General features: G+C 38.8%; 1 protein-coding gene across 1 annotated transcript in view; it reads left to right on the top strand.

Moving 5' to 3' along the window:
- Positions 1 to 4299: 4299 nt before the first annotated feature.
- Positions 4300 to 22293, top strand: part of arhgap24 (Rho GTPase activating protein 24) — a 179407-nt gene continuing 161413 nt past the window's right edge. The window contains exons 1-2 of the mRNA XM_062031290.1: positions 4300 to 4349; positions 18358 to 18534. The gene's annotated coding sequence lies outside the window, so the exon portion shown is untranslated. The remainder of the gene's footprint in view (positions 4350 to 18357; positions 18535 to 22293) is intronic.

The following is a 22293-nucleotide window of genomic DNA, read 5'->3' as shown; positions in this document are numbered from 1 at the left end:
CTTGCTTGGTTGCGTCCGACTATGTGCTGAAGGGGTCAGTCATATTATGATGTTTTTTGTACCTTTTAAACACTTACTTGTGGTCTACATAAAAACAATGCTTTCTGACCTTCTCTTCAGGATGCACAGTTTTGTGGGCAGTGTCATTTACGTGCCTGCACTTTGACTGTGTCTTCTCCCCGACATCAATGTTGTAGTTTTTAGCGCTTTCATATGGAGTCTACTGACAGATATAAGTTCCAACTATACATCAGTGGCCTAGTGGTTAGAGTGTCCGCCCTGAGATTGGTAGGTTGTGAGTTCAAACCCTGGCCGAGTCATACCAAAGACTATAAACATGGGACCCATCACCTCCCTGCTTGGCACTCAGCATCAAAGGTTGGAATAAGGGGTTAAATCACCAAAAATGATTCACGGGCGCGGCCACCGCTGCTGCCCACTGCTCCCCTCACCTCCCAGGGGGTGATCAAGGGTGATGGGTCAAATGGAGAGAATAATTTCGCCACACCTAGTGTGTGTGTGACAATCATTGGTACTTTAACTTAACTACTTTGTATTACAAATGGCGACAGTGGAGGATGCACGTGCATGTACGAGCCAGTCTGCCCCACAATAAAAGGATAGAGAAAAAGAAGGAGCTTATTGACTACAGCATTGGACTACAATGGTGGACTTGCGCAAAGCTCTTTGGGTAAATCTCTACCATATATGGAGCTATCCGTTGACGCAACTAATGGGAAAAACGTCTCAAATTGGGCAAATTCCAAACGGCTCGTTAAGAGGAAGTATGACGGAAGGCACGTTTGTTTTATAAATATCTCTGCCATGCCGCCATGGTTTGATTCCAAATTTTCAGGACTTATGCAGATCCCAAATACACAAAAAGAGGTACTAAAGGTAATAAATGTTGGTTTTGCATAATAGGCCCCCTTTAAATTAAAATGTAAAAAAATAGCTTTCCAGTTGCCAGGCAGAGTTGGAAGGGCCAGTGGCCCGTAAAAAAATCCTGCATAATTTGTACAGCAGACATTGACAATGTATTATAAACACAATAAGTTTGATTTACACATTAATCCCATACAGTGTGTATCAATTATAAACTACTTAAAGTAGAAAGACAAACAGCATCATCTGCTGGATCTGGTGGGGCACAGCTCTACCTGCTCTTCATGTAGACTGGACCGGTGTTTTTAAACCCTTTTTTGAGCCAAGTCACATGTTTTTCATTTTAAAAAATCCGGAGGCACACCACCAGCAGAAAACATAAAAAAATTAAACTCAGCAGCCAATATTGACAGGAAAAAGTCGTTCTCTATTGGATATGACTTTAAACCATAACCAACCATGCATCACTATAGCTCTTGTCTCAAAGAAGTTGTGTACTGTCACGACCTGTCACATCCCACCGTGACTTATTTTGAGTTTTTTGGTGTTTTCTTGTGTGTAGTGTTTTAGTTCTTGTCTTGCGCTCCTATTTCGGTGGCTTTTCCTGTAGCAGTTTCATGTCTTTCTTTGAGCGCTATTCCCTGCACCTGCTTTGTTTTAGAAATCGAGACTATTGAAGTTGTTGCTATCCTTTGTTGATTGTCATGTCATGTACGGATGTACTTTGTGGACGCCGTCTCAGCTAGACACGCTGCAAGTTTTTGCTGTCGTCCAGCATTCTGTTTTTGTTTACTTTGCAGCCAGTTCAGTTTAAGTTCCGTTTTGCATAGCCATCCCTAAGCTTCAATGCCTTTTCTTAGCAGCACTCGCTTTTTGTTTATTTTTGGTTTAAGCGTTAGATACCTTTTGACCTGCACGCTGCCTCCCGCTGTCATTTGCATATTTTGCATAACAAACCATGTTCATGACAATCAGATACCTGCTGCCACCTAATGATATGGAAGAGTATAACATGGTTACTCTGCCGAGCTCTAGACAGCACTGACACTCAACAATGGCACATTATTTGCAGATTATAATTACTGCTTTGCAAAAAAAATTTTTTTAACCCAATTAGGTGAAATTACATAATCTCCCACAGCACACCAGACTGTATCTCGCGGCACAGTGGTTGAATAACACTGGACTAGACCGACCACTGCTGCAATACATGCATGTAAAAAAAAAGTTACAGTATTACTTTTTTCAGTAGGGCATGATAAACTACTAATGCCAATATTTAACTTTGTGATTTATACATTCGCAGCCGAGTGTGAAGCGACTGGGATGGGAATCAGCACCTCCAAGTCCGAGTCCATGGTTCTCGCCCGGAAAAGGGTGGAGTGCCATCTCCGGGTTGGGGAGGAGATCTTGCCCCAAGTGGAGGAGTTCAAGTACCTCGGAGTCTTGTTCACGAGTGAGGGAAGAGTGGATCGTGAGATCGACAGGCGGATCGGTGCGGCGTCTTCAATAAGCGGACTCTTTATCGATCCGTTGTGGTGAAGAATGAGCTGAGCTGGAAGGCAAAGCTCTCAATTTACCGGTCGATCTACGTTCCCATCCTCACCTATCGTCATGAGCTTTGGGTTATGACCGAAAGGACAAGATCACGGGTACAAACAGCCGAAATGAGTTTCCTACGCCGGGTGGTGGGGCTCTCCCTTAGAGATAGGGTGAGAAGCTCTGCCATCCGGGGGGAGCTCAAAGTAAAGCCGCTGCTCCTCCACATCGAGAGGAGCCAGATGAGGTGGTTCGGGCATCTGGTCAGGATGCCACCCGAACGCCTCCCTAGGGAGGTGTTTAGGGCACGTCCGACCGGTAGGAGGCCACGGGGAAGACCCAGGACACGTTGGGAAGATTATATCTCCCGGCTGGCCTGGGAACGCCTCGGGATCCCCCGGGAGGAGCTGGACGAAATGGCTAGGGAGAGGGAAGTCTAGGCTTCCCTGCTTAGGCTGCTACCCCCGCGACCCGACCTGAGATAAGCGGAAGAAGATGCATGGATGGATGGATGGATTTATACACTATCAAATCAGATATAAACACTTAGTTTTGCCATTCTACCTCAACAATTGAGTGTATGAATAATACCACACACTTTAAAAAATAGTGTAAAGTATATTTTCGACAAAATCATATTAGTTTAAAAGGTTTCATATGAAGAGTCCCAACAAACAGCGTTTGTATATACTTTCTACTTGCTTAGATGTTAGAATAATCAAATCTAAATAATCAAATGTATATACTTGTTCTTATGCTTTCTGATCTCTCTATGTCCACTACTACCACTACTAGAACTATCAGTTTCGATCAATCACCAGATTACTTTTACAAACAGTTTTTAAAATCAACTAATACACATATTCATGGCACTAGGAATGCCAGCAATGGCTATTTGGCACTTCCTGCTCCCAGGACCAATCTCCTCCAACATACAGTCATGTATAGATGTACAGTACATCATTCTGGAATCAACTGCCATCTCACATTAATCTCTCACAAAGTAAATTGTCATTCAAGACAGCTTTGAAGATACACTTATTGCAGCTGCCCACATGGCGTGAATTTTTAATACTGGTTTTAACTAGCTTTTTATCTTATGTTGTATTTTTCCATTGTATAATGTCTGGTAATGCATGTATTCTTTGTATTTTAATTTTGTATGCTCCTATATGGACCCAGGAAGACTAGCAGTCGCCTTGGCGTCAGCTAATGGGAATCCTTTCAATAAACAATAAACTACTTGCTGTACATATCCTACCAAGTCAGACCTACACTGTTTCAATGTCCATTTCTCTGATGATGCAATTGTTGATGACCGAAGTGCTGATATCAACCAAACCTACCCCCCCTCCCCTCCACATCCCACACCCGGATTTTAAATAATGTAAATAATTCAATGTATATACTCTGATGATCATCACCTGATAGTGATGATTAACTTGTGTGATGACTGCATTATGATGGTAGGTATATATTTGTACCATGAATTGATTTAAGTGGACCCCGACTTAAACAAGTTGAAAAACTTATTAGGGTGTTACCATTTAGTGGTCAATTGTACGGAATATGTACTGTACTGTGCAATCTACTAATAAAAGTCTTAATCAATCAATCAATAAATCAACCATTTGAACCAAGTAGGCATAATGTTAGACATCGCCTCTGGAGGGCCAATGTTGTACCATAAAGACATCTGCTCTTCCTCGACGTCCAATTTGCCAATACTTCCCGTAAGTAAATTAATCACCGGAGATTAACATAATTATCCCGCGACCCCGGAAAGGACAAGCGGTAAAAAGAAATGGATAGATGAGTGAAAAGTTTATAAAAATTGTTTTTATGACGACAGTTTAATAGACGCCGATTATAACTCACCCCCGTATGAAAGCCAGGAGAAGAACTAAGTTGCATATAAATTTAAGGTAGGGATTGAATATTATATTAATTATATTAATATTCTCAATAAATCTGGATCTGTGAATGAGAGTATATTTTCACACATTATATGCAGAGGACAAATTTCACCACATCTAGTGTGTGTGACAATCATTGGTACTTTAATCTTTAATCTTAAATCATCAACATGATGAATTTGAACAAATGTGTGGTGATGTAAACAGGAAGCAACGCCACAGGCCCACTGCCATGACACTGGCAGTGCAGTACAGTACAGCAGTTGTTTTGTTGGGCTAAAAACGGAACCAGAAATGTGCATTCCCTGTGACACAGTTGTAAAGTTATTGAGAAGTATTACTATTGAGAATATGTATTTGACTTACCGTCGTTGCCATGGTAATAGCCATTTTAAGTCCAAGTCTGAAGCACTCAATTAACTTGCAAACTAGAAACACATACAGTTCCACTCCAGTCCTGTAGGGGGCGGCGATGCCACATTACAAGAAAAATACAACACAGGTCATAAATCAGACCTGGGCAAATTAAGGCCCGGAGGCCACATGCGGCCCGTTAAATTTATTTCATCTGGCCCGCCAGACATTCCCCCAAATTTTTTTTAGAGCTTTAAAAACCTCTAAAGGCTTAGTGGCCACAGCACCTTTTAGCTCTTATTTCCAAAATTGTGTACACTACTCAATTGGGGTCTTATGGCCGCTTATGTGGTAGAGATGCGCGGTTTGCGGACACAACCGCGGACTCCGCGGATAATCCGCAGGTCGGGCGGATGCATGACGAAAAAAATAGATCTTTAAATAGATTCGGGCGGGGTGGCGGTTGAACCAATTCGGAAATATATATACATAGTTAAATGTTGTTACCCACATACGAAAAACGAGCAAGCACTCTTTGAAACAGGCAATTATTCATCAGGCACTGCTGCAGCTGTCACGCCAAATCCCCCCCTACATAAACCTTCCCCCCTACATAAACCTTCCCCCCCACACATTTACTTCCGGGGCTGCGTCCAATAAAGTCACAAGTTTCCGGGGGTCCTTAACCGGCACGCGACTGTCCTGTTTCGCGCCTGTACAAAAAAAAACAATAATCGATTTCTTCAGAATTCCAGCAGCTGTCAAAGACGAAGTATTCCTTCCAGCGACGGGCAGTCAAAGCCAAAGTGCTTATCGATCACTGTCAATGACGTAAGAGGAAACATGACCACGGAAGTAAATGGGGGGGGGGTTTGTAGGGGGAAGAAATTTGGCGTGACACAGCCACACCACAACACAACACAACACAACACAACACAACACAACAGCAGAAGAAAAAAATAAATAAAAAGATGGCTTCGCCGGCAGCAAAACGTGGGAATACTAAAGACCAGGTAATAAAATAACAATAATAGTCAACACTTTCTTAATGGAAATGACAATAATATTATAATAATGATAAATAATATTATCACTCATTATCTCTTAGCCTCTAATGCCGTGGCCAAGAGCTATTAATGCCACGCAAGAGATATTAATGCCTTGCATCGTCTATATTAGATATATAACAACGGGTGGGTGGCGGGTGGTGGGTGGTTGTGGTTTTGATAAAATGTTAGTTCGGGTGGATGGGCGGGTGGATGACGACTTTTGTGATGTGGTTGCGGATTAAATAATTGCCTATCCGCACGTTCTCATTATGTGGACACTTATACACTTGTGTCAGAAGTGGTGTCAGAAGAGTATAACATACAATGTAATTTGGAAAAAAAAAAAGTGTAAAAATAAGAATTAGCATGTCACTAAACATGAAGTACACGGTTGTGTACTTATGGACTAAGGACATCACCATCAAAAGATGATTCTTAGTTTTTATTCTAATTAGGGTCCAATAAACCCCAAATAGCAAAGAGAAATAAAAAAAAGCATGTAAAACAAACAGCTTGTGCCTTAAGAGGTTTAATTAAGATGGAAACTGTTGCTGCCATTATGATGTGCAGTGATGTTTTCAAAATAGTATTTCAATGGTAGGAATCTGCGCTTTTGCATGATTTACTAGTTAATATGGTAATCTAAGTCACAGCAGCTCAGATGAGGCACCAATCAGTGTGGGTGGGGTGCGTTTCCACAGAGTGTTTCCAGCGCGGCCAGCCTGAAAAGCGGGGTGTCAGGACAGACGCGGAAGGAGATTTTTACAACAACGTTCTAAAGTGTTTGTTGCATTTTTGTTGCGTTTGGCTTGATTGTAAAATATGTCGATCGAGAGGGGGTGTGACGTTCATATGTTGTCAATATTCAGTGTTTTATCGTTTCATAGTTAATATTGTAAATTCCACATTCTTTATTGTCATGTACATTTTGGTTGTCTCATTCAGTAAAAAAAATGTAAAATTCCAATCTGTTTTTTAAGGGCGGTTGGTCTGTCAGACATTATTGTGAGGTTTTGTATTAGTGTTCCTAAAAATAGATATACCAGCCCCAAGACAAGAATTTTTTTCCTCAAAAATTTGGCCCCCAGAGTCAAAATAATTGCCCAGGCCTGCCATAAATGATAACAGACCAGCTCATAAGTTCCTAATGTGTTTTAATTAAAGCAGTCCTAAAGGTACAGTCTCTCTACTGATTGTGTTTTTGTCTGGTTGCAAAACGAGCCAAACACTTAAATATAAACTAGCTGCGGGCTAAATTTGGGCTCTCGGCCAATCACTGGGAACCTGACAGAGTCTTGTGATTGGCACAGGTTGCAATAGGGGCATGTCCTCTCCTCGTTGGAGGGACTTCCATAATTACTGACTGAAAGAAGCCTCCATATGTCTGTTCACTACTGTAATGTTGGATCAATGGTAATGTGCATTTAAAGACATTTTAAATTAGTGGAAAAATTAATATGAGCTGTATAAAAATCTTTTTTTTTTCTTCAAAAGAGTAACCAAATATTTAACGACCCCCTTTTTTGATTGGTTGATTGAAAAGTTTATTGACATCTTAAAGAATGAATCATGTAATGCTTTAAAAAGGCAAATGGATGGCACAAAAAGCCAAAAGGCTTGTTTCCATTGTGGTCCATTAAATATTAATCACATTTGATACATTCAATAGTAAAAGATATATAACCTGTAACATCTATGTAAAAAATTACGTTAAAAAATTGATAAATTATGTCACATATACACAGTAATAACATGTCAGGTGATTTGAAAAACAATATATACAAAAAATGGGGGGGGGGGGGGGGGGGGGGGGGTATATATATATACACTATGTACATGCAGTACCTCCAGACCCAAAGTTGAAGACTTCTGATATACTGTAGAGCAGTGATTTTCAAACTGTGGTACGTGTACGCGGGCTCCATCTAGTGCAAGGGGTTGGCAACCCAAAACGTTGAAAGAGCCCATATTGGACCAAAAATACAAAAAGCAAATTTGTCCTGGAGCCTCAAAAAATTAAAAGTCGTATACAAGTCTTATAATGAAGACAACACATGACGTAAGTGTCTATATTAGTTATAATGGCCTACTATCAAAATGGCTGAAGCAAATCTTCATTGACAGAAATGTTGAAATGTAATATTTATTCTACACATTTTTACAACATTAGAAACCATTAGTAAATCAGAGGCTACTCAGAAGGTGAGATAACTTCTGGAAATTACTGGCTTTGAATGGCCAAAGGTATAGATGTGTGTGTCCAAGTTAAAGGAAATGACAGGCTGTCTTCTTTTAATAGATTTATTACAATCTTTGCAAGTTAGGTAATGTTTGCTGTGGTCTGGAACAACATGGCACACAAACATCTGAAATGCAGCCAATATTACATACGGATAATGTGTCATGAGACATGCAAATATAAATTTAATACACAGAGGATATAAATAGAGGAATTTAAATTATCTCTAATATACCTACAAACGAGGCATAATGATGCAATATGTACATGCAGCTAGCCTAAATAGCATGTTAGCGTTGATTAGCTTGCAGTCATGCACTGACCAAATATGCCTGATTAGCACTCCAACAAGTCAATAACATCAACAAAGCGCACCTTTGTGCATTCACGCACAGCATAAAACGTTTGGTGGACAAAATGAGACAAAGAAGGAGTGGAAGATTTTACATGTAAACAAACTGTTGCGTTGCAGTCCACACTATGGTGAGTTCAAGAACCGCCAAAATTAGTAGGACAAAACGATGTTCACTAAATACTCTCATCAGTAAAGCATACACACAAACATATTAAACAGTGGGCTTTCTACCAATTGGGAAGGTTTGTGTTATGTTTGTCCTCAAACAAAAAACATACTAAAGCAAAATAATTATTTTCCCCCCATCTTTTTCCATTTTCAATCCTTTTTTAAAAATGCTCCAGGGAGTCGCTAGGGCGGCACTAAAGAGCCGCATGTGGCTCGAGAGCCGCGGGTTGCTGACCCCCGATCTAGTGGTACGCCAAAGAATCGCTTGATTAAAATACAGTCAGTATGTGTCCGTGCACTAAATTAGTCATATTTCTCAAATAGTTTGGCTCTAAATAAGCATCCCACAACCCATGGAAACACCTTGATCCGACCGTGTTCGGTTTTTTGAAAAGTCGGACTAACACACCTGTATTATGCGATTGATAACAGGATCTCTCGACCGCCGCAGTGGACCCTTTGCATTGCGTATGCACCGGTCTCAACGCGCGGGATACAACCCGGAAGCAGATACCCTTAAATAAAAACATAAGCAACAACAACAATTGAAATGAAGAGGAGACTGTTTATATGCTTCACAAATGAAAAGAACAGAACATTTTAAAGTGCATAGATTGGAGAAAAACAAACTGAGATTTATTTAAGAAGGTAGGTAAGGAAATGTAGAATTCCGGCTTCATTCGGACTCCCGAACAAAATACAAAAGAGAATTTAGCAGATATATTTAATAATAAATATATATATATAAAATAATACAGTGTATTATTTTATATACTCCAAACTGATTAACAATAACTCTGTATTCCACACCACTGACAAGATAGTCCAGAATAATAGCAACCTTCATCTGGAACAGTATTGGCCAGGGCACAAACGTTCTTTTCCTTCAGATTTAAAACTCCTTCCATTAAATCACAGAGCCTTATGCATGAACTCTAAAACATTCAAAAGTTTTGTTTCCATGATTCTGCATCCAAAAGTTATTAAAAAAAAACTCTCTTTGCGTCAAACCTGCATACATTTCGATACATTTTTGGTAGCAGTGTCATGTTTGTAGCGCAATCTAAGATCATTCCTTGATGCTGTCTGATATTTAACATCAGCATAACCATTACACACGTAATATTTGCAATATGTGCCAATATTACAGCGGACATCAGGGACTACAGAGCTAGGATGTTTACTTGCCTCGTGTGACGTCATAGGTCAACCAGAAAAGCAATACATTTATCTGCGCTAAAAGGAAATAAGCGCCCCCCCAGTGTACGGGAGGCACATGGCGTTTGATCAATAGTCGCATTAGAGAGATTGCATAGATACTTGGACTTTACATGTCATTGTGAAAATACAAAAAACAAACTATTTGAGAAATCAGACTGATTTAGTGCATGGAAACATACTGATTGTTTTATTTTCCTATATACAAACACAGTGTTGCTGTTCAAACTGTGTGTTTAAATATACGTGTTAAATAAATACCGTATTTTTCGGACTATAAGTTGCAGTTTTTTTCATAGTTTGGCCGGGGGTGCGACTTATACTCAGGAGCGACTTATGTGTGAAATTATTAACACATTACCGTAAAATATCAAATAATATTATTTAGCTCATTCGCGTAAGAGACTAGACGTATAAGATTTCATCGGATTTAGCGATTAGGAGTGACAGATTGTTTGGTAAACGTATAGCATGTTCTATATGTTATAGTTATTTGAATGACTCTTACCATAATATGTTACGTTAACATACCAGGCACATTCTCAGTTGGTTACTTATGCGTCATATAACGTACACTTATTCAGCCTGTTGTTCACTATTCTTTATTTATTTTAAATTGCCTTTCAAATGTTTATTCTTGGTGTTGGGTTCTATCAAATAAATTTCCCCAAAAAATGCGACTTATACTCCAGTGCGACTTATATATGTTTTTTTCCTTCTTTATTATGCATTTTCGGCCGGTGTCACTTATACTCCAGAGCGACTTATAGTCCGAAAAATACGGTACCTCTGCCTGGTTTATAATGAATATTTAGGCCTACTATTCTGCTGTCTTAAAAGACGTTTCGCCGCCATTCCGAGTAGGCTTCATCAACCTAAGTCTATGAGCACGAACTGATGAAGCCTACTCGGATGAGCGGCGAAACGTCTTCTAAGACAAATCAAATTGTCCAGTTGCGATCGATTGAATGCCCTGAGATGACAATGACCTGGGTGATTGAGAACCTTCATAGATACAGGTATGTTGCTGTATTTTAATGTTGGTCATTATAGTGGTACTTTCTAAAAAAAAAAAAAAAAGTTATAAAACTATACTGTAGAGGATCTTTGATTTGTGTAATTGCTCTGATGACTCCTATCATACAATGCATATCAGGACTAATATATATATACAGTCGCGATCAAAAGTTGACATACACTTGTAAAGAACATAATGTCATCGATGTCTTGAGTTTCCAATAATTTCTACAACTCTTATTTTTTTGTGATAGAGTGCACATACTTATTTGGTTGTTTAATGGATTTATTATGGGTCTACTGAAAATGTGACCAAATCTGCTGGGTCAAAAGTATACATACAGCAATGTTAATATTTGGTTACATGTCCCTTGGCAAGTTTCACTGCAATAAGGCGCTTTTGGTAGCCATCCACAAGCTTCTGGCTGAATTTTTGACCACTCCTCTTGACAAAATTGGCGCAGTTCAGCTAAATTTGTTGGTTTTCTGACATGGACTTGTTTCTTCAGCATTGTCCACCCGTTTAAGTCAGGACTTTGGGAAGGCCATTCTAAAACCTTAATTGTAGCCTGATTTAGCCATTGCTTTACCACTTTTGACATGTGTTTGGAGTCATTGTCCTGTTGGAACACCCAACTGCACCCAAGACCCAACCTCTGGGCTGATGATTTTAGGTTGTCCTGAAGAATTTGGAGGTAATCCTCCTTTTTCATTGTCCCATTTAAAGCACCAGTTCCATTGGCAGCGAAACAGGCCCAGAGCATAATACTACCACCACCATGCTTGACGGTGGGCATGGTGTTTCTGTGGTCAGATTAAACAAAAATTGAGCTGTTTGGCCACAATACTCAGCAATATGTTTGGAGGAGAAAAGGTGAACACCATGCCTACCGTCAAGCATGGTGGTGGTAGTATTATGCTCTTTATTATATTTGTTGAACTCAACCCGTTAATCAGAATCAGAAATCAGAAATCAGAAATACTTTATTAATCCCAGAGGGGAAATTAACATTTTCAGCAAAATCCCATTCAAGTTCAGACAAACATTACAGGGAGACAGAACAGGATCGCTGATGGGTCTGCCAACTTCCGGCGCCCCTTACAAAAAAACTGAGATACAGGTAAACAATGTTAAAAAAAAAAGTAATCCAGCAGCTATAGAATTATAAAAATAATTATATTTCTGAATAAATTATATGTGTATTAATTCTTATTTCTGACAGTCCAAATATGTTGACACTCTGTCCATCGTCTGTCTTTGCAGCGCGATCGCCTTTTTTCTCACAGTCATTTGTGCGTAACTGTGCCAATTTGCGCATAGATTTTATGCATGCTAAATATAAAAGCAAACTGACGGCCGCACAACAGTTTTAGTCTTGATAAATCACATTGCAAGTGCAAAATTATTATATTTGCATCCCCTCTCCCGGTACTGTAAGCATTCTAATCATCAGCATATATTCTGCATATACATGAAGACAGATACGCAAAATGGATTGCACTCTATTTTGCTCATTTAAAGGGGAAATGCACTTTTTGGGGATTTTGCCAATTGTTCAGAATCTGTGATTGTGGCGATTTGTCCAGAGTATACCCCGCCTTCCGCCCGAATGCAGCTGAGATTGGCTCCAGCACCTCCCGTGACCCCGAAAGGGACAAGCGGTAGAAAATGGATGGATGGATGGTTCACAATCATTATGAGAAACAAGAAGACAAAATTATAATTTGTTTTTTTTCCACTTTCTTACATATAAAACTCGGCTCGTTTTTGGTGACTAGCAATGCAGCTAATGGGAACAACCAATTATACCTTTAATTCACTTTAGAACTGCATTCAAAAACCGTCAACAATACTTCATTAACCTGTATAATAACAAACTATAGCAACATTGTTATTGTAACAGCGAACACTGTGGAACTCTTTTTCTAGCGTAGTAACACATCGCCATGCTACGATATTATCAATCAATCAAAGTTTATTTATATAGCCTTAAATCACGAGTGTCTCAAAGGGCTGCACAAGCCACAACGACATCCTCGGGTCAGATCCCACATAGCCGTAAAAGCTAGCTTCTTCGTCAACATGAAACGCGTTTGAGTTTGTAAAGCACAACAATGTGATAGGACACCAATCTGTACTGACTGAAAAACATGAACAATCATATTACAGTATCTGTAAAGTGTTAGCCCACATTTCATGTTTTGTTTGTACACAGCTAGCCAGACACCGTATGTACTGTAGTTGAAACAACACACATGATGTTTTTTCTGGTAAATTATGGGTAAGCACGCCCTTTATGTCGAAATAGCTTGGCTTTAAGTTCCACATTTTGCAGCTTCGAGTCACTTTCACCTCACTCTCTCGTCTTCCGTCTTCTTCAACGTCTCACTCTTCCTTCGTGCTGGCTTCTAGAAGCAGCAGTTCATGCTCCATAAATTCAAATTCAAACAGATAAGGTTGTGAATCCTCATTTGTCCAAAAATAGAGATGTCCGATAATGGCTTTTTTGCCGATATCCGATATTCCGATATTGTCCAACTCTTAATTACCTATTCCGATATCAACCGATACCGATATATACAGTCTTGGAATTAACACATTATTATGACTAATTTTGTTGTGATGCCCCGCTCGATGCATTAAACAATGTAACAAGGTTTTCCAAAATAAATCAACTCAAGTTATGGAAAAAAATGCCAACATGGCACTGCCATATTTATTATTGAAATCACAAAGTGCATTATTTTTTTTAACATGCCTCAAAACAGCAGCTTGGAATTTGGGACATGCTCTCCCTGAGACAGCATGAGGAGGTTGAGGTGGGCGGGAGAGTAGCGGGGAGTATATACTGTAGCGTCCCGGAAGAGATAGTGCTGCAAGGGCTTCTGGGTATTGGTTCTGTTGTGTTTATGTTGTGTTACGGTGCGGGTGTTCTCCTGAAATGTGTTTGTCATTCTTGTTTGGTGTGGGTTCACAGTGTGGCGCATATTTGTAACAGTGTTAAAGTTGTTTATACGGCTACCCTTAGTGGGACCTGTATGGCTGTTGACCAAGTATGCGTTTCATTCACTTGTGTGTGTGAAAAGCTGTAGATATTATGTGATTGGGCCGGCACGCAAAGGCAGTGCCTTTAAGGAACGCCCCCAATATTGTTGTCTGGGTGGTAATCAGGAGAAATTCGGGAGAATGGTTGCCCTGGGAGATTTTCGGGAGGGGCACTGAAATTCGGGAGTCTCCGGGAAAATCGGGAGGGTTGTCAAGTATGACTGGGAGACGCAACTCCTCTGTACCTCTCCCTACGTCCGTGTACCACTCCGTACAGCGGGGTTTTAAAAAGTCATAAATTTTACTTTTTGAAACCGATACCGATAATTTCCGATATTACATTTTAAAGCATTTATCAGATTTGTCAGATATTATCGGACATCTGTATCCAAAAATATTCGTTTTCGTTGTTTGTTCCCAAATCTGCCATGATTAGAACACACACACAAGCGGGTCGTTTGGAGTATGAGACTTTAGCAACGTATTTTGCCTTATTTACAAAAGTACATCATCCAAAATCATACATGGTAGAGGTTTACCCGAAGAGCTTTGCGCGAGTCCGCCATTTTAATTCAGTTGTCGGCCAAAGTTGTAGTCACTAAGCGCCTTCTTTTTTTCTATCCTGTTGTTGTGGGGCAGACTGGCTTGTAGATGCGCGTGCATGCTAAAATTCTCCGCAGGTGCCATTTCAAATAAGGAACTCGTGTATAGTTCTAATGTATATCAGTTAGTAGACCTGATATGAAAGCACTAAGAACGACAACATTACTGATGGGGTGCAGACGCATTTGAAGGGCTTTGGCCTGGAGGAGGGCTTTGGCACGTAAATAAGACCACCATTACATGTTATGTAGTGTTTTAAATGTATAATATATCCCTTTTCATTCATGCAAAAATGTAGTCGATCAGGCCCTAAGTAAGCAACAACCATCGTGTATACTTGGAGGATGTAACAAATATTGTCCACTGGGAAAGGCTCCAAGGTCCAACTTTGGGCCATGAGAAACAGAAGAACTACAGAGACAGCTTAAATTCCCAGATCCGCCATCTGTGAACATTCTAATCTCCTGCGTTATCTCATGCGTCCAATGATGTCCACTGTGTCCACCCCCAGAGGAGGCCTCATGGGAGTCCACGCAACTTCCCTTTGTTTACAGATGGCCACTTCTTACGTCACAAGGTCACAGGGGCTTCATGTTCGCCATTCCAACATCTTGCAAATATAATAAAATGTGTTGAGAGATGGCAGTGGGCAGCTGGACCTTTCTTTCATCTCATAACTTTGATGACTTTTCTTCTACACTTCACAATCTAACAAGGCCCAATTCAAACAATTGTGCCTTGGACGTTGTTATATTTACAAAACCCAAAACCAGTGAAGTTGGCACTTTGTGTAAATCGTAAATAAAAACAAAATACAACGATTTGCAAATCCTTTTCAACCTATATCCAATTGCAAAAAAGACTGAGAAAGTTGAGGAATGCTCATCAAACACTTATTTGGAACATCCCACAGGTGAACAGGCTAATTGGGAACAGGTGGGTGCCATGATTGGGTATAAAAGCAGCTTCCATGAAATGCTCAGTCATTCACAAACAAGGATGGAGCGACATGTGTGAGCAAATTCTCGAACAGTTTAGGAACAACATTTCTTAGGGATTTCACCATCTATGATCCGTAATATCATCAAAAGAATCTGGAGAAATCACTGCACATAAGCGATGATATTACGGATCTTTGATCCCTCAGGCGGTACTGCATCAAAAAGCGACATCGGTGTGTAAAGGATATCACCACATTGGCTCAGGAACACCTAAGAAACCCACTGTCAGTAACTACAGTTTGTCGCTACAACTGTAAGTGCAAGTTAAAACTCTACTATGCAAAGCAAAAGCCATTTATCAACAACACCCAGAAACGCCGCCGGCTTCGCTGGGCCCAAGCTCATCTAAGATGTACTGATGCAAAGTGTAGAAGTGTTGTGTGTTCTGACGAGTCCACATTTCAAATTGTTTTTGGAATCTGTGGACTTTGTGTCCTCCGGAACAGAGAGGAAAAGAACCATCCGGATTGTTATAGGCGCAAAGTTCAAAAGCCAGCATCTGTGATGGTATGGGGGTGTATCAGTGCCCAAGGCATGGGTAATTTACACATCTGTGAAGGCACCATTAATGCTGAAAGGTACATACAGGTTTTGGAGCAACATATGTTGCCATCCAAGCAACGTTATCATGGACGCCCCTGCTTATTTCAGCAAGACAATGCCAAGCCACGTGTTACAACAGCGTTGCTTCTAGACTGGCCTGCCTGTAATCCAGACCTGTCTTCCATTGAAAATGTGTGGCGTATTATAAAGCATCAAATGCGACAACGGAGACCCCGGACTGTTGAACAACTTAAGCTGTACATCAAGCAAGAATGGGAAAGAATTCCACCTGAAAAGCTTAAAAATTTGGCCTCCTCAGTTCCCAAACGTTTACTGAGTGTTGTTAAAAGGAAAGGCCGTGTAACACAGTGGTAAAAATGCCCCTGTGCCAACTTCTTTGCAACGTGTTGTTGCCATTAAATTCTAAGTTAATGATTAATTGTAAAAAAAAAATTACGTTTCTGAGTTCGAACGTTAAATATCTTGTTTTTGCAGTATATTAAATTGAATATAAGTTGAAAAGGATTTGCAAATCATTGTATTCTGTTTTTATTTACGAATTTCACAAAGTGCCAACTTCACTGGTTTTGGGTTTTGTACTTTTCACACCGTATACCATATCAGATGCACTTAGTCGCACTTTTACTAAGAAATGTAGCTTATAGCTCACAAGTAAACCAGTCAGTGTGTGTACAGCTGAGCTTGCACCCTTGTGAGGACGGGGGGTCACCAAATAAATGTTTGCAGAGCACACTGGTGGTATGTCATAGTGCTGACCTATTGGATGGGTTACTTCTTGACTCATTTTGACATAAAGTGTGCTTCAGACACACATAAAGACACACCTCCCACCTCAGCCCATATATCTCTTCAGGCTGAGCGTATAAGTGTCTCAAGCCAGCAGGATGACTTACGTGAGTTCAGGCTGCAGTGTGTGTGTGTGTGTGTGCGTGTGTGTGTGTGTGTGTGTGTGTGTGTGTGTTTGTGTTATTGTATTTCTAGCCTTCTTGAGACATTAAAGAAAAGTACCTTCCATATGAGGACCGGTGAACAAGTTAGAACCGAAATCATGGTCCCAGTACGGAAAACCATTGCATCAGAATGTCTCATTTTCACCTATGGTGGTGAAATCTATCAAAATTAGGGTGGTCCCAAAAAGGAGGGATTTGTCAAATTGACTGTGTCGGTCTGTTTTAAAAGTGCTCCCCCACTGGTCAACATATGAAATAACAAGTGTGTGTAAAAATTTGAAGTGCTCTCCCTCTGGCCAACATATGTAATAACATGTGTGTGTAAGAAATGGAAATAAAATAAATATGTATATCGAGACATACTGTCTGCGATGAGGTGGCGACTTGTCCAGGGTGTACCCCGCCTTCCGCCCGATTGTAGCTGAGATAGGCTCCAGCGCCCCCCGCGACCCCGAAGGGAATAAGCGGTAGAAAATGGATGGAGACATACTGTAGTAACTTGAAGTAAATAATGAAGATTACAAACCAATTTCAAACAAAAAAAATAAAATGACCTAAAAGCAGTCTTTTTATCACAATGTGTCGACTTTTTTCTTATAAAATTGGGAACAATTTCTCATATTCTTTCGGTTTCTGTAACATTGCAATATTTTATCGTAAAATTGTTACTTTTTTAGGTAAAATTATCAATGCAAAATGGGGACATTTGTCATAAAATTCTGACCTTTATCACACTGTTGCCAATTTTTTTGGTTGTTCTTGTAAAATAGTGAAATGTTTTGAGTAAAATGATGACTTTTGTCATAATTTTGCCAAGTAAAATTCCGATTATTATTATAGTATTGCCAAAATGTAAAGTTTTCTTATAAAATTGTGACTTTTGTCATAATTTTGCCAAGTAAAGTTTGATAAAATTGCCCAAATGTTAAGCTTTTCTTGTAAAATTGCGACTGTTATTGAGTAAAATTCTAACTTTTATCCTAGTATTGCACAAATGTTCAGTTTTTCTTGTAAAATTTTGACTCGCGTTGAGTAAAATTACGGCTTTTATTATAATACTGCCAAAATTCTAAGTTTTTCTTGAGAAATTGTGGCCTTTTTCTTGTGAAATTCCAACTCATTTTTCACAACAAGTTTTTTTATATTTGCATAGTATGTCTATATTATTAATGTTGTAAATACAAATCTTTATATATCTAGAAAGGGTGGTCCTACAGAGGTAGGCCATTTTTGGAGGTCACAAGAAGGTAACAAATACAAGAATGTGTGTGTGTGTGTGTGTGTGTGTGTGTGTGTGTGTGTGTGTGTGTGTGTGTGTGTGTGTGTGTGTGTGTGTGTGTGTGTGTGTGTGACAGGCTCCTCCTCTTTTAGTGTTGCGACATCCACCCAGAGACACTGGCTCAGCATGCTCATGTTGTGAGAGTTGAACTTGTGAGCAGATTTCTCCACGCAGTGAGTCCAGCAGTCAGTGCAGCAGCAGCAGCAGCAGCAGAGACAGGGAACAACGTCATCGTCTCCTCCTCCTCCTCCTCCTCTTCTTCTTCTTGTTGACCAAACCTAACATCCCGGGCTGGATTTATTTGGGAATCACCACAACTGGAGAGCAGCACCTGGTTGATTGATCTCAAGGGTGAGTGAGAACAGTTTTTGTTGGGTTGAGTGGTTTCAGAGTGAATGGTGCTTGGTGGTTTTGTGGTTCCCTTTTTTTTATTATGGTTGTGACAATACACCCACAGCATGCTTTAACGTACACACTTAAATTGGTGCACAATGTAATAAATAAAAGCTGCCTTAAAACAATTATAATGTTCTGCTTTAAATGGCGCTGTCACAATATGCTTATTGTTATTGTGGTTGTAATTTGCATTCATGTACAACTGCATTGCACTGAGAGCTGCTTCTAATATTTATATATGTTCAATTATGATAATAAATTATTACAAAATCATTGAACATGCATTGTGACACAGACATAATTTTCCCTGCACAATTATTTGAGCCCCTTAATTAAAAAAAATCATATTTTAACATTACTATTACAATATAATGTTTTTTTTTAATATATGTATGCATGTTTTAAATTTAATATTATTGATAAATTAAATTTTTTACATACAGTATATATATAAAATATATATATAACATATATGTATGTATGTGTGTGTGTATATATATATATATATATATATATATTAGAGATGTCCGATATTATCGGCCGATATATGCGTTAAAATGTAATATCGGAAATTATCGGTATCGTTTTTTTTATTATCGGTATGGTTTTTTATTTTTTTTTATTTTTTATTTTTTTTAATTAAATCAACATAAAAAACACAAGATACACTTACAATTAGTGCACCAACCCAAAAAACCTCCCTCCCCCATTTACACTCATTCACACAAAAGGGTTGTTTCTTTCTGTTATTAATATTCTGGTTCCTACATTATATATCAATATACCTGTATATCAATACAGTCTGCAAGGGATACAGTCCGTAAGCACACATGATTGTGCGTGCTGCTGGTCCACTAATAGTACTAACCTTTAACAGTTAATTTTACTAATTTTCATTCATTACTAGTTTCTATGTAACTGTTTTTATATTGTTGTACTTTCTTTTTTGTTCAAGAAAATGTTTTTAATTTATTTATCTTATTTTACTAATTTTTAAAAAAAAGTACCTTATCTTCACAATACCTGGTTGTCCAAATTAGGCATAATAATGTGTTAATTCCACGACTGCATATATCGGTTGATATCGGTATCGGTTGATATCGGTATCGGTAATTAAAGAGTTGGACAATATCGGAATATTGGATATCGGCAAAAAGCCATTATCGGACATCCCTAATATATATATATATATATATTAGTGCTGCCACAGTAAATTACTTGCTTGCATAATTGAAAATTTACTTTAAAAATACCTCAATATTTTGGCACAAATGCGATTTTATTGTCAGAATGTTGAATTTTTAAAAATGTTTTACAAAATATATGTAATGTTATTTGCTTAACTTCGGTAACAGTATTATCCAAAGACCAATTAGGGTGTATTTTGAAAAAAATATATGAAATATGAAAAAAATAAATTGGGTGATTAATCGGTGTTGATACATGATTAATGCAGTTTTTGTTTTTTTTGTGATTAATCACATGCGTTAATTCGTTAATAAATGTGACAGCCCTAATATATATATATATATATATATATATATATATATATATATATATATATATATATATATATATATATATATATATATATATATATATATATATATATATATATATGTAAGATTAAAAAAATAATAAATAGTTTATTTATTTATTTTTTGGAGAACATGTAAAGTGCAATCTTATTTGCCCCAAAGCCTAATTTTTTTTTTGTCCAAAATATAATGAAATATATATATATTTCTAATTGATATTCTTATTCATTACAATTATATTTTGCATTAACATTACCCATATTATAATAAAAGAACAGGTGGAGTTGGCAGACATCTGTTTCCAATGTTTGGACACTGACATAATCAAACTGGCTCGCTAATTGTTGCTTGGCAGAAAAAATAATTTTGTGACCCCTGCCCAAAATAAATTTCTGAAAAAATATTTTTGTTATTTTAGTTATTGCAATGATACTGTATTTTAAAAGCAAACACATACCTGCTTACTGTGTTATTTCCTTGGAACTTGGAAAGGGCAGGGTGTGTTGTCATAAAATACCCTGAAATATGTATCTAATATTTTGACCCTCACATGTAACCAAATAATGGCTGCAAAATCAAAGGATATGCTTTTTTGTGTAAGTTATCCTATGACTGCAAGACTTGTTACTAAGCAGAAAAATAACTTGTGTCCTCAGGCCCAATAAAAATTAATAATAACATTTTACTAATTTACTATTTAAATGTATTTTACTATTGTATTGTGATGTCATACAAAATGTATTTATTTGTCATGTTGATATTATTTATTGCAAGTATTTTTCGAGTCTAAAAAACATGCCATACATGCTCTCTGTACTTTAGCCTTGTCAATACGATGCAGAGGGCTTTCCCGTTTCACACATCAGTGAAAGGACAGGAAGAGTTGGCAGAAAAAGTATACTGAAATTTGATTGATTGATATATAAAATATTGTGACCCTTAAATGTATCCAAACTAATGTGACTACAGAAACATCTCCAACAGCTTTGTGTTGCTAGGCAGAATTTGTGGGGCACTATTATTTGTGCCCAATGAAAATTTTTTTTTTTACTATTTGTGATGGTTTTATTTATTGAGTATTGTGTTGTATTAGTTTTTGGAAACCATAAATACGCTTATTGTGCTGTCAGAATCATGATTGAAGTAGCCCTTTCATTGGTATCTCTTTGAGTGTACCCAATGTTTTGGCCAATCAGTGTGTTCATTGTCTATAGCGCTGGTCTTTATTAGGGCAACGGGTAAGCTGGAGCCTATGCCAGCTGACTTTGGGCGAGATGCGGCGTACACCCTGCACTGGTTGCCAGCCAATAGCAGATGTTGTCATGCATATAACATTACTTGTTTTGGTGGCAGTGTTAGTAAATTAATCAACCCAATGTGGTTCCCATTCGATCCAGCGGCGCATCCCCAATGCGCCACCGGCTGTAAACCTCACAGTAATTAGGCAAAATGATGCACAATAGAAATTAAACGTACTGTGTTCAGCGACTGGTGCTTCTTACATCAGTGGGCCTGCTGAGAGTCAGTAAACCTTCCAGTAACTGCAAGTAATTGTGGTAATTATCGAATACCCACCCCTTTACAGGTAGTTTTATTTCACCTTGTGTGTTGCATTGTGGGTACGTGTGCTCAGATGATGTTAAGATCAAAGGGAGTGTATTGTCCCTTCTATCTGGCGTGGAAAAGGGAAGTACACGTTGATGTGGAAGAGAAGGGGAACGCCATGATGACCCCCCTCATCCGTGCCATGAGGAATGTCTGCAGTGCTCACAAGTTGTGCTGCTGGAAAGCTCTGAGATCAGGTTGCCCGTGTCAGCTGCTGCGCTCGGCTGTTCCCAGATCTGCGATATCTGTTTATTGGGGAGGGAAAACAGAAGGAGGAGGACTCGGAAACTGCAGCAAAGTAGGAAGTTGGGATCGGGCCGGAACATTCAAAGGGCACTTGGGGGTTCTCCGGCATACGGCTGGGATGATAACGGTTTATAGTTGCTCATTAAGTTTTATATATTATATATTAAAACCAGACAACATTTAGTACACCTGCAAGATCTCATACCTACAAGAGCTATTTCCAAAATTAAGCCCTAACAAAGACAAGTAGGAGTTATCAGACCTCCACCTCAGACTTCCTTCTCTTTCCATAGTGTCCAGGTGATCAAAGTTTCACTAACATGTT

The sequence above is a fragment of the Entelurus aequoreus genome, linkage group LG21 (assembly GCF_033978785.1).
Source record: "Entelurus aequoreus isolate RoL-2023_Sb linkage group LG21, RoL_Eaeq_v1.1, whole genome shotgun sequence".
Classification (NCBI taxonomy): domain Eukaryota; kingdom Metazoa; phylum Chordata; class Actinopteri; order Syngnathiformes; family Syngnathidae; genus Entelurus; species Entelurus aequoreus.
The sequence above is the reverse complement of the archived record's forward strand: the minus strand, read 5'-3'. Positions and strand labels throughout refer to the sequence as shown.